At 51.7% G+C, this 12,605-nt stretch overlaps 1 long non-coding RNA gene across 1 annotated transcript in view; it reads left to right on the top strand.

Moving 5' to 3' along the window:
* The first annotated feature begins 907 nt into the window (after nt 1–907).
* LOC145516283 (uncharacterized) overlaps nt 908–12,605 on the top strand; it is a 33,442-nt gene continuing 21,744 nt past the window's right edge. Inside the window, exons 1-5 of the long non-coding RNA XR_014061260.1 lie at nt 908–1,183; nt 3,165–3,308; nt 4,599–4,730; nt 5,247–5,336; nt 6,056–6,855. This is a non-coding gene — a long non-coding RNA (uncharacterized LOC145516283). The remainder of the gene's footprint in view (nt 1,184–3,164; nt 3,309–4,598; nt 4,731–5,246; nt 5,337–6,055; nt 6,856–12,605) is intronic.

Below are 12,605 nucleotides of genomic sequence, written 5' to 3'. Positions count from 1 at the left end.
ACACGTCCCTCGTGCAGTCAACAACCTGCACATCCGTACAGGCCAGACCTGTGCCCTCGGTGCTCCCATCTAACTCAAGATTTCAGTCTTATCTCCTTTGTAGCCCCCACAGCCTGGTGGTACCTTCTTCCTCTGAACTCCTATGAGTCAGGTTGTTCACTTATGTGATACTCTAAAAAACATTTTAATCTTTGCTTGTATGATTATTAAGGCCCCTTTCGTTCCTGAGATTCTAATCCTTGGAAGCGCTGGCTGTCATTTTAAGATAAGAGATTAAGTCGAGGTACTTGCTTTCTTATATTAAGTTATTCAGTATTCCTCGGAGGCGTTGCTCTGGGTTGCCAGAGAGGAAGGCGGGCAGGAGACACAGTCTGTTCCCACACAGGGCCTGCTAGTAGTAAGGCCAGGTCTCAACCTCACAATCCAACGTCCCCTGGGGACTCTAGTCCCTTGAGCCATTTCTAACACCTCCTGTTAAGTTAAGGATCACAGCCCCATCACTCATTGGACGCTCAAGCTGAAACCCACTGCACCTGCCCCCACCAATCAAGACTGTTATAAGACTTGATGTCCTCCATGCGGCTTGGAGTTTCAACAACAAGCTGTTTGCCCCAGGTTTTCCAGGCACTTGGGGTCTCAGCTGCCTAGCTTAAACGTTGAACCTCGATAGGAACACTGACCCCTCAGCTGGGTCTGCACAAGACCGGAGACCCTGTGATGTTCGGAGGCCTGGAGCCTAGTTACGTCTGCGCACAAGGGCCGCCAGGCACATTTTTACAGTCAGGATTCCGGCCCTTCCCTTCTCTGCCTAAGACCTCAGGTTCCCCACGTCCACACCCCCACGCCCTGCGTCCCCATGTCCACGCCCCCCACGCCCTGCGTCCCCACGTCCACGCCCCCTCAGGTTCCCCACGCCCTGCGTCCCCAAGTCCCCGCCCCCCCAGGTTCCCCACGCCCTGCGTCCCCAAGTCCACGCCCCCACGCCCTGCGTCCCCATGTCCACATCCCCCACGCCCCGCGTCCCCACGTCCATGCCCCCCAGGTTCCCCACGCCCTGAGCCCCCACGTCCACGCCCCCCACGCCCTGCGTCCCCCTGTCAACCGTCTGCCGCCTCTCTCTCGTGGGCACTTGGGCTTCACTGAGGCGTTTTGAAAGTTTGGCGTTCCCTCTAGTTGTCTCGCTGTGAGTAACCACTCTCCGTGCTTCACCTCAGATTGTTTTGTGTCAAACAAAACCAACTTGGTGATGAATTTGGAAGCGGGCCGGGAAGGAGGGGGTACCGGGGACCTCGGCCCGTCGACTTGGCGCCTCAGGGACCTAGAGGCCCAGCGTGAGCCTCGGGCCGCTCTGCTCCAGGGCTGCTCCCCAGGCACCTGACCCCTGGTGCTCGGTTTCGTTTTGTGGTGGAAAAGTGGTTTTGGGGTTTGGGTAGGAAGATGTCTTCTGGTGTGTAGTCTAGTCAAAGAGACATGCCTGTGCCAGGTCGGCAGCAGGTCCTGACTGGGGCGAGGCTGGAGGGTTTGGAGACAATTAGGTGAAGTCTGGCAGCTGAGGGGCTTCCCGGGTGGCTGTGGTAAAGAACCCGTCTGCCAATGCAGGAGAGGCAAGAGACGCAGGTTCGATCCCTGGGTCGGAAAAGTCTCCTGGAGGAGGAAGTGGAACCCTCTCCGGTACTCTTGCCTGAGAAACCCCATGGACAGAGGAGCCGGGTGGGTACAGACCATGGGGCCGTAAATAGCCAGCCACAACTGAGCGCGCACACCGCGGCAGAGGCGCTGGCGCTGGTATTTGGTCTGTGTTCACGTCTGTCTGTGTCTTAACTGGTGAGAATTGGCTGCTGGGTTACTGGTGCTAAAAGAACGGACCCAGATCTTGGTTCTGTGCAAGAAACAGTTATCCAAAAGGGTAATAAACTGAATATACCACTCAACTGTAATTATACAAACTAAGAAAATACACTTTAATCTGCGTGAGGTTGTCTAGAGTACAGAAGTGTGTGGATGAGAGGGCTGATGTGGAGAGCTTCTTTTATTAATCTTTGTATTTGTGGATAACTGTTGAAATTGGACAGTTGAAATAATACAGAGATCCTGTGTGCTCTTTACCCAATTTCCCTCATAATAACACCCAGAAAAACTGTAGTTAAACATAGCAGCTAGAATACTGACCCTGATACAGTCAGTCACATGCTAAGTCGCTTCAGTCGTGTCTGACTCTTTGAGACCCCATGGATTGCAGCCCGCCAGGCTCTTCTGTCCATGGAATTCTCCAGGCAATAATAATGGAGTGGGTTGCCGTGCCCTCCTCCAGGGGATCTTCCTGACACAGGGATCAAACCTGTGTTTCTTATGTTTCCTGTGTTGGCAGGCAGGTTCTTTACCACAAGCGCCACTATCCAGTCACATACAGAACGTTTAAGTGCCCACAAAGACCTTTTTACTTGCCTGCCTTTTAACAGTTACACCTGCTTTTCCTCCTGTCCTTGCTACCTCATTCATCCTTATCTCCATTTCTGTAATTTCCCCTTTTCACAGATGTTTAAATGCAGTCATACAGTATGTAACCTTTGGCTTTTTTCACTCAGAGTAATTCTTTGGAGATTCATACAGATTAAGTGCTTCAGTGGTCTTTTCATTTTCATTGACAAGTACTGTATCATTGTATGGCTGCATACAGTTTATTTACCTAATGAATGAAATCTGCGTCATTTTGTGTTATAAGTAAAGTTTCTGTAAGAAAAACAAGAATTGGCTATTGAGAAGTAAGCTTCTTGGTGACCACAGTGAGGACCCTTAAATTTCATTGCTGTGACCCCTGGAAGCAAAGCCACTTCAGAATGGGAGGTGCTTATCCCAAGGTTCCCTCTTGTGGTTCCCTTTAGGCTGTGTTCACCAAAGTTGGGTGACCTTGACTTATGAATCCATGCACAAGGAAGAGGTAGCTTTCTTCCTACCTCTTCTCCTCTATCTCTCCGCACTGCCCCCCTCCACACATACACACACACTCACACTCATTCTATGTCTGCATGGCTACAACATCCTTTAGACTCCACAGGAAAACAGCCTGGAAATGGATTCTTAAGTTATAATATAACTTTTCAACCAGATTTGTTTTGTAAATGGGAAGGTGAAATGCTTTTTTATCGTCTCTTATGTTATATCAGAATAAACCTGTGCCAAGAAGATGTAAAGTCCTGCAAGGAAGGAAAGAAACCTGTTTTACTTGGTCCTAATGAAAAGGTGGACAACTTGCTGTCAGTCAAACTCACTTGGGTACCCGATTGGGCCAGAAAGGTACCCAAACTCAGGTAGGGTAACATCTGATAAAGCAACTCTCCCTTGGGAGTGTGAATGTGAGGTGGGTGGGGTGGATCTGAGTCCACTCTTCCAGAACTTTGAACTTATTTGGAAGAACAGTATGCTAACTTACAGAGATGACCCCAGGGGATAGAAGACCTTTTTTTTCCCCTCCTGCAACCTGCCTTGGACAGGTGTTCAAAAGTGTATTAAACACCCTTCTCATGTCAGAAGAACATAGAATAGTGCAGGGTAAAGCTCAGAAGGAGGCAGATGGGCTTCATACAGAAACCCTTGGTGACCCAGCTTGGGCTGCAGGAACCAAAACTGTGTGAACAGCAGATCCCAGTTGGGTTGTGAATGTTGGGGAAAGTCTGAAATGTGAACATTATAGAGATTGCATTCTTGCAAGGGTGTGAAGAGGGGGGCAAAACAAGCCTTAATGAAGTACAGAAGGTAAAACAAACACTGAATGAGAAGTCTTCAGAATTTCTAGACAGGGTCTGTAAAGCCTACTGGCAGTACAGATACAGATCACAAGCACCTAGAGAATTTAAAATGGTCCCTATGATTCTCATTCATCAGAGTGACTGACAGAAGAAGCTGCAAGAGATGGGAGGGGCTTTAAAGATGCTGACTTCTCACACGGGCACCCCAGTGCTCATCGCAGCACTGTTTACAATAGCCAGGACATGGAAGCAGCCTAGATGCCCATCAGCAGATGAATGGATGAGGAGGCTGTGGTACATATACACACTGGAACATTACTCAGCCATTAAAAAGAATACATTTGAATCAGTTCTGATGAGGTGGGTGAAACTGGAGCCCATTATACAGAGTGAAGTAAACCAGAAAGAAAAACACCAATACAGTACACTAATGCACATATATGGAATTTAGAAGGATGGTAACGATAACCGTATATGCGATACAGAAAAAGAGACACAGATGCATAGAACAGTCTTTTGGACTCTGTGGGAGAAGGTGAGGGTGGGACAATCTGAGAGAATAGCATTGAAACATGTATATTGTCATATGTGAAACAGAACACCAGTCCAGGTTTGATGCATGAGACAAGTGCTCAGGGCTGGGGAAATGGGATGACCCAGAGGGATGGGATGGGGAGGGAGGTGGGGGGGGGTTCAGGATGGGGACACATGTACACCCATGGATGATTCATGTCAATGTATGGCAAAATCCACTACAATACTGTAAAGTAATTAGCCTCCAACTAAAATAAATAAATTTAAAAAATAAATAAATAAAGATGCCGACATCTCGCTTGTTGAAATGTCCTTAAGTTTGCAATTGCAGGGACCAGTTTCAAGAGAAAAGGAAACGATGGAAAACGAAACGGGCCATTGTGCTGGCGGCTGCCTGAACCCAGGGCAGAGTGGACCAAATTGAGGCCCCAATGAGGGACTCGGCAAAAGGTAGGAGGCCTCAAACCCCCCCCCTCAAATGGGGCATGCGATAGTGGGACCACACTAATGTGCCTACTGCAGGCAGAGGGGACCCTGGGATAGTGTCCCACCCTTAGACTCTTAAAGAAGGTAAGTGAAAGTGGCTCAGTCGTGTCTGACTCTTTGCGACCCCATGGACTATATAGTCCATGGAATTCTCCAGGCCAGGGTATTGGAGTGGGTAGCCTTTCCCTTTGGAGAAGGCAATGGCAGCCCACTCCAGTACTCTTGCCTGAGAAATCCCATGGATGGAGGAGCCTGGTAGGCTGCAGTCCATGGGGTCGCTAAGAGTCGGACACGACTGAGCGACTTCACTTCCACTTTTCCCTTTCATGTACTGGAGAAGGAAATGGCAACCCACTCCAGTGTTCTTGCCTGGAGAATCCCAGGGACGGTGGAGCCTGGTGGGCTGCTGTCTATGGGGTCGCACAGAGTCGGACACGACTGAAGCGACTTAGCAGCAGCAGCAGCCTTTCCCTTTTCCAGGGGATCTTCCCAACTCAGGGATGGAACCCAGGTCTCCCACATTGCAGGTGGATTCTTTACCAGCTCAGCCACAGGGAAGCCCTAAAGAAGGTAAGCAGGTGGCATACCCAGTGCCCAGGTAACTGACCGTGACAGTAACCAAGGGTGATGCTGCTGAGTCATCACAGCCTCCCACATGGAGCCCTGCGTGACTTGACGGGGAAATCACTATGTGGGAGTCTGGGAACTTGGTTTTAACTACCCAGCTTTCTAAACTTTCTTTTGAGACTCTTAGTAACAAGGGGTGTCAGAGGACCCTAGAGAAAAGCTCTCCTCCAGCAGGGGAAGATCGCCTAGTGGCTTTCTGTCCCTTCCTGACAGCCTCGCTCCCTCTCTGGGATGAGATTGACTGACTAAGTGCTAGGGTAGCCTCCGCACCTGGACACCGGGTGAACGGTAAACCACCACTAGAGCAAGATCTGCGAGTTGCAGGCTCTACCGCGGCAGTTCTAGGAGAGAACCCCAGAGGGGGAGTCTGGGGGATAGGCAGATGGGGGTGCTGGGAAGAGGGGAGACGCCACAGCTGTACAGATCAGGCTCTGCAGGGGGCAGGCATCCCAGATGTCATGCAGTATCCATGAAGAGGAGGAAGCAAAGCCCGGGGTGGATGCCTAACGACCTTCCTCCAGTATGACCCAGTATGCTCCTGCTGGTCACTTCGTGATTGGCTGGTCCACATTTGAGTGTTTGTACTTGACTGAAGAGCACTTAATCGATTGTAGGAATGCATTGCTGTCCCTAACCCATATTCTGGTCGTGACTTTGTCCAGGGGCTCTTGTTGGGTGACCGTTTTGGACTTGGAGGAGGCCTTTCCTGCACGCCTTTGAGTTCGAATCCCAAGTCTGCTTTCGAGTGGAAAGGTGGAGATAGAGGAGTTAGACCACAGTACTGCTGGACAGCACTTCCTCGGGGCCTTATGGGTTCTTCGCTGGAGAAGTCCTGGCCAGACTGCGGGGACCTTGAACTAAACTAAACCTGCTCCACGATGCAGATGGTGCTCTGGTCACCTCTGAGACAGAGGACACCTGAGACCAGGTACAGGTTTGACTTTAAATTTCTTGGCTGAACGAGGCTGTAAGGTGTCCAGGAAGAAGACAGATGCTCAACGCTCTATTAAATATTTAAGGTTTTGAACTCAAGAACAGAGAGCTGCCTGCTGATGGGGGTGGGGAGGCCCTAACCAGGATCGCAGTTGCCACCAGGAGACACTGTGGGGATCCTGGGCGTGACTGGGCTCTGCCACACCTGGACCCCCAACTTTGGACTCACAGCAAAACCCTTCTGGAGATGCTTTTAAAGGATGAGACAGGGGACCTCTCGGCTAGAATCTTGAAAGATGAACATCCAGAAGACCAGCGCCACCTCTGCTGGATGGGCCCTCAGGAGAACGGTGCTGGGCAATGGAAACCACACAGCAGAAGGAGAGCCTCGGCCAAGGTCGTCCAGACCTCGCTGGTTCCAGCCCAGCCCCGACACAGGCTTCTCCCAGAGGCAGGGCAGCCCCGACAGACTTCAAGTTGCTTTTCAGAAGCTGCAAGGGAAAAAAAAAGCTACAAGAAAGAAACCAAGGTGAGTGGTTTGCTGCAGTGGTGGCTTGTTCAAGTCACACCCTTTGGAAGGCAACTTCTAGGTTATGAGCATGATGTGTTCTTCTGTGAGTACTTTGCCTCTAACCTCCCCAGCTTGGAAGGACTTCTGCTTTGATAGAAATAGGTAATGATGAGGATTTCTGCTACTTTGGTGGAAGAAGGTAATCTCTCTGGCGATGGCTCTGTCTTCCAGAACCTGGCTTCTATACCAGACCGTGCTTACCCCTTGGTTGTGCTGGTCAACTTTCTGACCACTGCTAGCTTCACTGACTTCAGATGTAACCTATCAGTTGGGCTGATCACCTGTCCCCTCCTTTCCCTAGATAAAACCCCTAAAAATCCTGAACATCACCTATGGCTGGCTTTCTGTGTGCCCCTTGAGCGTATGTCTTTGCAGTTTCAGTTACCAGCCTTGGGCCTGTGGCTGCCTTGTCAACTGGTATACAGGAGGTATTTGTTTGTTGGGGTCAGTGTTAAAGTGAAACTGGAAATAAGAAAATACACTCGGACAAGTGCTGAGTAGTTTGACTCTTCAAGCACTTGTTGGGTCTCTGCCCCTTATCAGCAGAAAGTAACTGAACCATCCTCTTCCCCAGATTGAGGCACGATCACAAGATGGGGGTGAGGGACTGAACCCAGAACCTGTGGGCTAACCCTATTCTACCTGCCATCCCTAATCAAGGTTGTGAAGGCTTAAGTGTCCTCCAGGCAGTTTGGAGCCTAATCAGTTTGTCTTCTAGGAACTTAGAGGCAGCTCTGTTGAGTTTGGGCTGAGCTGGTTGAGATGGGATAGGACCGCTGACCCCTCCCCTGGATCTGCGTGTGCACTGGTGACCTTGTGACCGTGCAGAGGCCTGGAGCCTCGTCATGCCTGTGCACAAGGACAGGTAGGCACCTTTTTAATCACGGTGCCCACGTGGCCCTGTTCACTCTCCCATCAGTACCCCAGTCTCGCACCTCCTGGGAAGCAGACCTGAGATTTGTTCTCCAGTCTCCACACTTGGCTGCCTAATGAAAAAGCCCTCTTTGCTGACGACCTTGGCATCTCAGCGTCTTGGCTGACTGTGCACCCAGCAGAATGAACCTGGCCACTAACAGTGACAGTACTGGTGAGATTTCGTCTAGGAGGGCTCCTGCATGCTCCATCCCCGGAAAGCCGCTGATGGGCAACCCGGTGCCGCCGGGCTCAGCATCCTCAGATGCCGGCCTTCCCACTCGGTCCTGAAGACCATGTCACACGTCATCAGAAGTGGTTAGTCTTCCAGTTGTTCAGAACTCGGAGGCAGGGCCGTCTTCCCTCCTGGCTGGAGCGCCTTCTGAGTGGGGGCAGAAGGTCAGGGAGGTCCAGGGCCACAGGACTTCTGTGTGACCAGGATCCAGGGACTGTGGACAGGCGTCAGTAGTGCTTTTCCAGACCCAGCTCTCTAGAGACGGTGAACTCTGAACTTGAAGGACAAGGGCTGAGTCCCCTGACCGCTGTGGGAAATGCCATCATTTGAGGGGCCAGGGGGTCAAGGGTGGTCCTGCACTGAGCGTGGGTGCTCCTTAGGGGACCCTGGATCAGTGAGTAAACATCTCTCCCAGGCAGCTGCTGCCCATGCAGGGGGTTTCCCGTGGACACAGGCGCCCTCTGCTCTTTGTGATCAGTGATCTTACTGGAACGACTTGGAAAGCTCAGGTGCTGGTTAGCATTTTTTAGCAGTGAAGTATTAACGGTGTGTGCACCATTCAGACAGAAGTCTGTACACATCGCAGGGTGAAGTGTAGAGTTAGCGAGCTCTGTATGCAGTGACACCTACCAGTTCACGTGACTCATGTTGTGTGATCGAGTCCTGGTGATGTAAACCCGAGTTCTCTCCCAGGTCTGCCTGTCACTTGCCTCAGGGGGAGCCTGTGGAGTTCTGGGAGCAGGACTCGGGGTACAGGAATGCTGTGGGCCCCTCTGCACTGGGGGCCGGAACAGAGGAGGGTCATAGTCTCTTCTGGATGAGACTCTAGTCGGGCTCCTCTGAGTGGTTCCCGGCGAGGTCCTGACTCCTCAGGCTTCGGGGTCTGTCTCTTCATTATCGCATTTTAGCAAGATTCCTGTTGAGTCAGATTAGCCGGAGCTCCCCGGACTGCTCATCCCCTTCCCCGCGATAACGAGGTCTGAGCCCCTGCCTGCCCTCGGCTTGAATCCTGTACGTCATTTAATGGGGTCATTCTGCTATGGTCTGAGTGTGTATCCCCCAAAAACTCAGGTTGAATCCAAATGCCCAGGTGGTGGTGTGGCCTTTGGGGGTGATGAGATCAGGAGGGTGGAGCCCCCATGAGTGGGGTCAGAGTGCCCCCAGCCCTTCCGCCACTTGGGGACGGGGAGAAGGCACCATGTGTGAATTGCGGAGGGGCCTCACCAGACATGGTGTCTGCTGCGTTTTGATCCTGGATGTCCGTCCTGGAGGCTCTGAGGACTCAGCTCTCGGTCCTGCTGTGACAGGAGCTCAGCAGCCGTCCCCACCCCTGGTGTTCCCTCTCACCGGCTTCCTGCTGGGGCCCCACCCTGCTCCTGAGGGTCGCCTCCAGAGTGGGAGGTGAGCCTGACCTTGCCCCCACGGGAAAGTCCATGGCAGGAATGACTCCCTCTCGCCTGGCTCTTCTGCTGTCCTGACAAGCGTTGGGGGTAGACAGCGCCGGGGTCTGAGGATGAGGAGCTGCCACGCGCATCCTGGCGGGCGGCGTCCTCACCATCTACTGTCAGGACCAACCGCCTCCTGACTCCACAGAGGAGAGCTTGGGGCCGGGATTTGCTGGACTGGGGCCATGCTTGTCTTGGTTTTCACTTGTGGGAACCATTAAAATATAGTAAACCCGTTACATATTGACGAAACATTTCTTGTCTTATGACAAGAAATTGTCATTTCTTGTTTTATGATGGTTGGCTTTCTAAAACCAACCGTTCACTGAGAAGTGTAAATTATTGTGTATTTTTGCCAGTTTATCCTGAATTTCCAGTAGTGAGGAGAGCTCACACCTGTTCCAGCGTCTGTCGGTTGTACCAGACCAGGGCCTGGGGTCCTGGCCCCTAAGTGAGGAAATAGGAGTGGGGGGGATGGTGCCCCGGGGCCAGTGGGGACCTGCCACTGTGGAGAGCTGTGCGGGCAGTCTGGCTGGGCTGTGGGGACGGGGGCTCTCACCCTGAGAGCAGGGCCCCTGTGTGGTGACTCAGGGACAGGGTGGTTCTGCCGCATGGACCGGGCCGTGGTGAGGAGCCGAGGCTGAGGCGGAGGTGTGCATGCTGGGCACGTCCTGCAGGTGGAGCCCACGGAACGTGCTGGTGGGGTGGCATCCAGGCCATCCCGGGAGGATTGGCTTGAACACCGGGGAGTGAAGCCGTGCCCTTCACGGAGGCAGAGGAGGCTGAGGAAAGACGGGAAGAGGCCGGTTAGGGGTGAAGTGGAGCTCGATGACACCCTGGGGACAGCTGGCTGTGCGGCTGGAGCAGGGGTGAGACCTGGGAGCCTGGAGGGCCAGGCCTGGCTGGACCCCTGGGCAGGGGGGCTCGCCTCTGGAGAGCACAGTGGTGGGGAGGCTCGGTGGGGGGAGGGAGCAAGAGGAGGTTGTGTCCCAGACCCCCAGGGAGGAGCCTTGAGAACGGGAAGTGACTGTGTGAGTGCTGTGAAGGGTCAGACGTGGGTGCTGCCGTGGCAGGGTGGGTGCTGCCGGGGACACGGGGTCGTGGGTACCGGAGGCCCTTTCAGGGCTCTGTGAAGAGGAAACGTGGCCGCTGAAGGAGTGAGATCCAGGAGGCCTTATTGTTGCGAGCTGTCGCTGCATGTCTGTGGGCTGACCGTCATCAAGCAGAAGGGCCGAAGGTCAGGGGAGTGATGAGTGACGGCGGAGGAGGGCTGCGGAGAGGCCTGGACAGGCCCGGGCACCAGGGGGAAGGGGCCAGGGAGGCCGGGCCAGGCGCCCCGGGGCAGTTGGAGGGATGGAATGATGCTGAGAAGATGTGGACCTTCTCGGGAGATGCTGGGGCCCGAGGGGCAGAGCAGCGAGAGTGCGTGCTCACCGCCACGCAGGAGGGCCTCGTGGTGGGTGAGGGCCTCGTGGTGGGTGCCGTGCGTTTAGCACGGGGCTGGTCGGGAAGGGCGCGCCCTCTTCCTGTGACCTCGGGCCCGGGCGGGCTCAGCTCTCCCTGCTGCCTCTTTTGTAAACACTGCTGCCGGGAACTGTGGGCTGCGTGTCTCTTTTCCAATCTGTGGTGTCGTTGTCTTTGTACATGTACCCAGCAGTACGTGTACTCTGAATCTCTTGCTGAATCTCGTTGGTCCTGTTTTTAATTTTTTCCACCACTGTGTTCTGCCTAGTGACTGCGCCGATTTCCATTCCCACCAGCAGTGTAGGAGCGCTCCCTTTAATCCACAGCCTCCTCAGTGCTTCCTATCTTTCTGAGGGCAGCCAGTAAAGACTCTGTCTGCAGTGTGGGAGACCCAGGTCCAGTCCCCGGATGGGGAAGATCCCCTGGGGAAGGGAACGGCTGCCCCACCCCAGTATTCTTGCCTGGAGAATTCCCAAGGACAGAGGAACCTGGCAGGCTTTAGTCCATGGGTTCACAAAGAGTCAGGCACCACTGAGTGACTAATGCTTTTTACTTTTCATTCTGACAAGTGCAAAGTGAAACTTCCCTGTGGTTTTGACTTGCATTTTCCTGATGAGCCAGTGATGTTGAGCACCTTTTCATGTGCCTCTTGGCGATCTGCATTTCCTCTTTGGAGGGACTATCTGTTCAGGTTCTCTGCCCGTTTTTTAATCAGATTGTTCATTTGATACTGAGTTGTATGTTTTATATACTTTGGGTATTAACCCCTTATTGGTCATGTTATTAGCAAATATTTTCTCCCTTTCAGCAGGTTGTCTTTTCATTTTGTCAGTGGTATCCTTTCCTGTGCAAGAGTATTTAAGTTTAATTGGGTCCCATTTGTTTGTTTTTGCTTGTTTCTGTTAGGAAATTACAAAAGATATTGCTGTGATTTACATGTCTGCCTATGTTTTCATCTAGAAATTTTATGGTTTCTGGTCATACCCTTAGGTCTTTAATCCATTTTGAGTTTATTTTTCTAGGTGGTGTTACAGAATGTTCTAATTCCATTCTTTTACCTGTGTCTGTCAGTCTTCCCAACACCGTTTATTGAAGAGATTGTGTTTCCCCAATATTCTTGCCTCTTTTGTTGATTCATCATAAGTGCATGGGTTACTTTCTGGAATCTGTCCTTTTACATTGGTCTGTGTGTCCTTTTTTGGCCAGTGTTGTTTCAATTAGCTGTGTAGTACTGTCTGAAGTCAGGAAATGGGATACCTCCGTACTTAAGGTTGTTTTGGCTATCCAAGTTCTCTTGTATTTCCATACAAACATCAGAATTATTTGTTCCCGTCAGTGAAAACTGCCATTGATATTTCATAGGGATTGTATTGAATTTCAGGTGCCATTGAGTAGTAAGGTCATCTGAATAATAATGATTATTCTAATCCAAGAACACGGTCAATCTTTCCATATAGTTGTGCTGTTATCAATTTCATTCACCAGTGTCTTTTTATAGTTTCCTCGCTACAGGTGTTAAGCCACTTTAGGTAGGCTTATTCCTAGTTATTTCATTTTTTTTGATGTGATTGTAAATAGGATTGGTTCCTTAATTTCTCTGATAGCTTGTTAGCAGAAATACAACAGATTTCTGTATATTAATTTTGTATCCT

Source organism: Giraffa tippelskirchi, chromosome 8 (genome assembly GCF_054371585.1).
Source record: "Giraffa tippelskirchi isolate mGirTip1 chromosome 8, T2T-mGirTip1v1.2.pri, whole genome shotgun sequence".
Taxonomy (NCBI): Eukaryota; Metazoa; Chordata; class Mammalia; order Artiodactyla; family Giraffidae; genus Giraffa; species Giraffa tippelskirchi.
The sequence above is the reverse complement of the archived record's forward strand: the minus strand, read 5'-3'. Positions and strand labels throughout refer to the sequence as shown.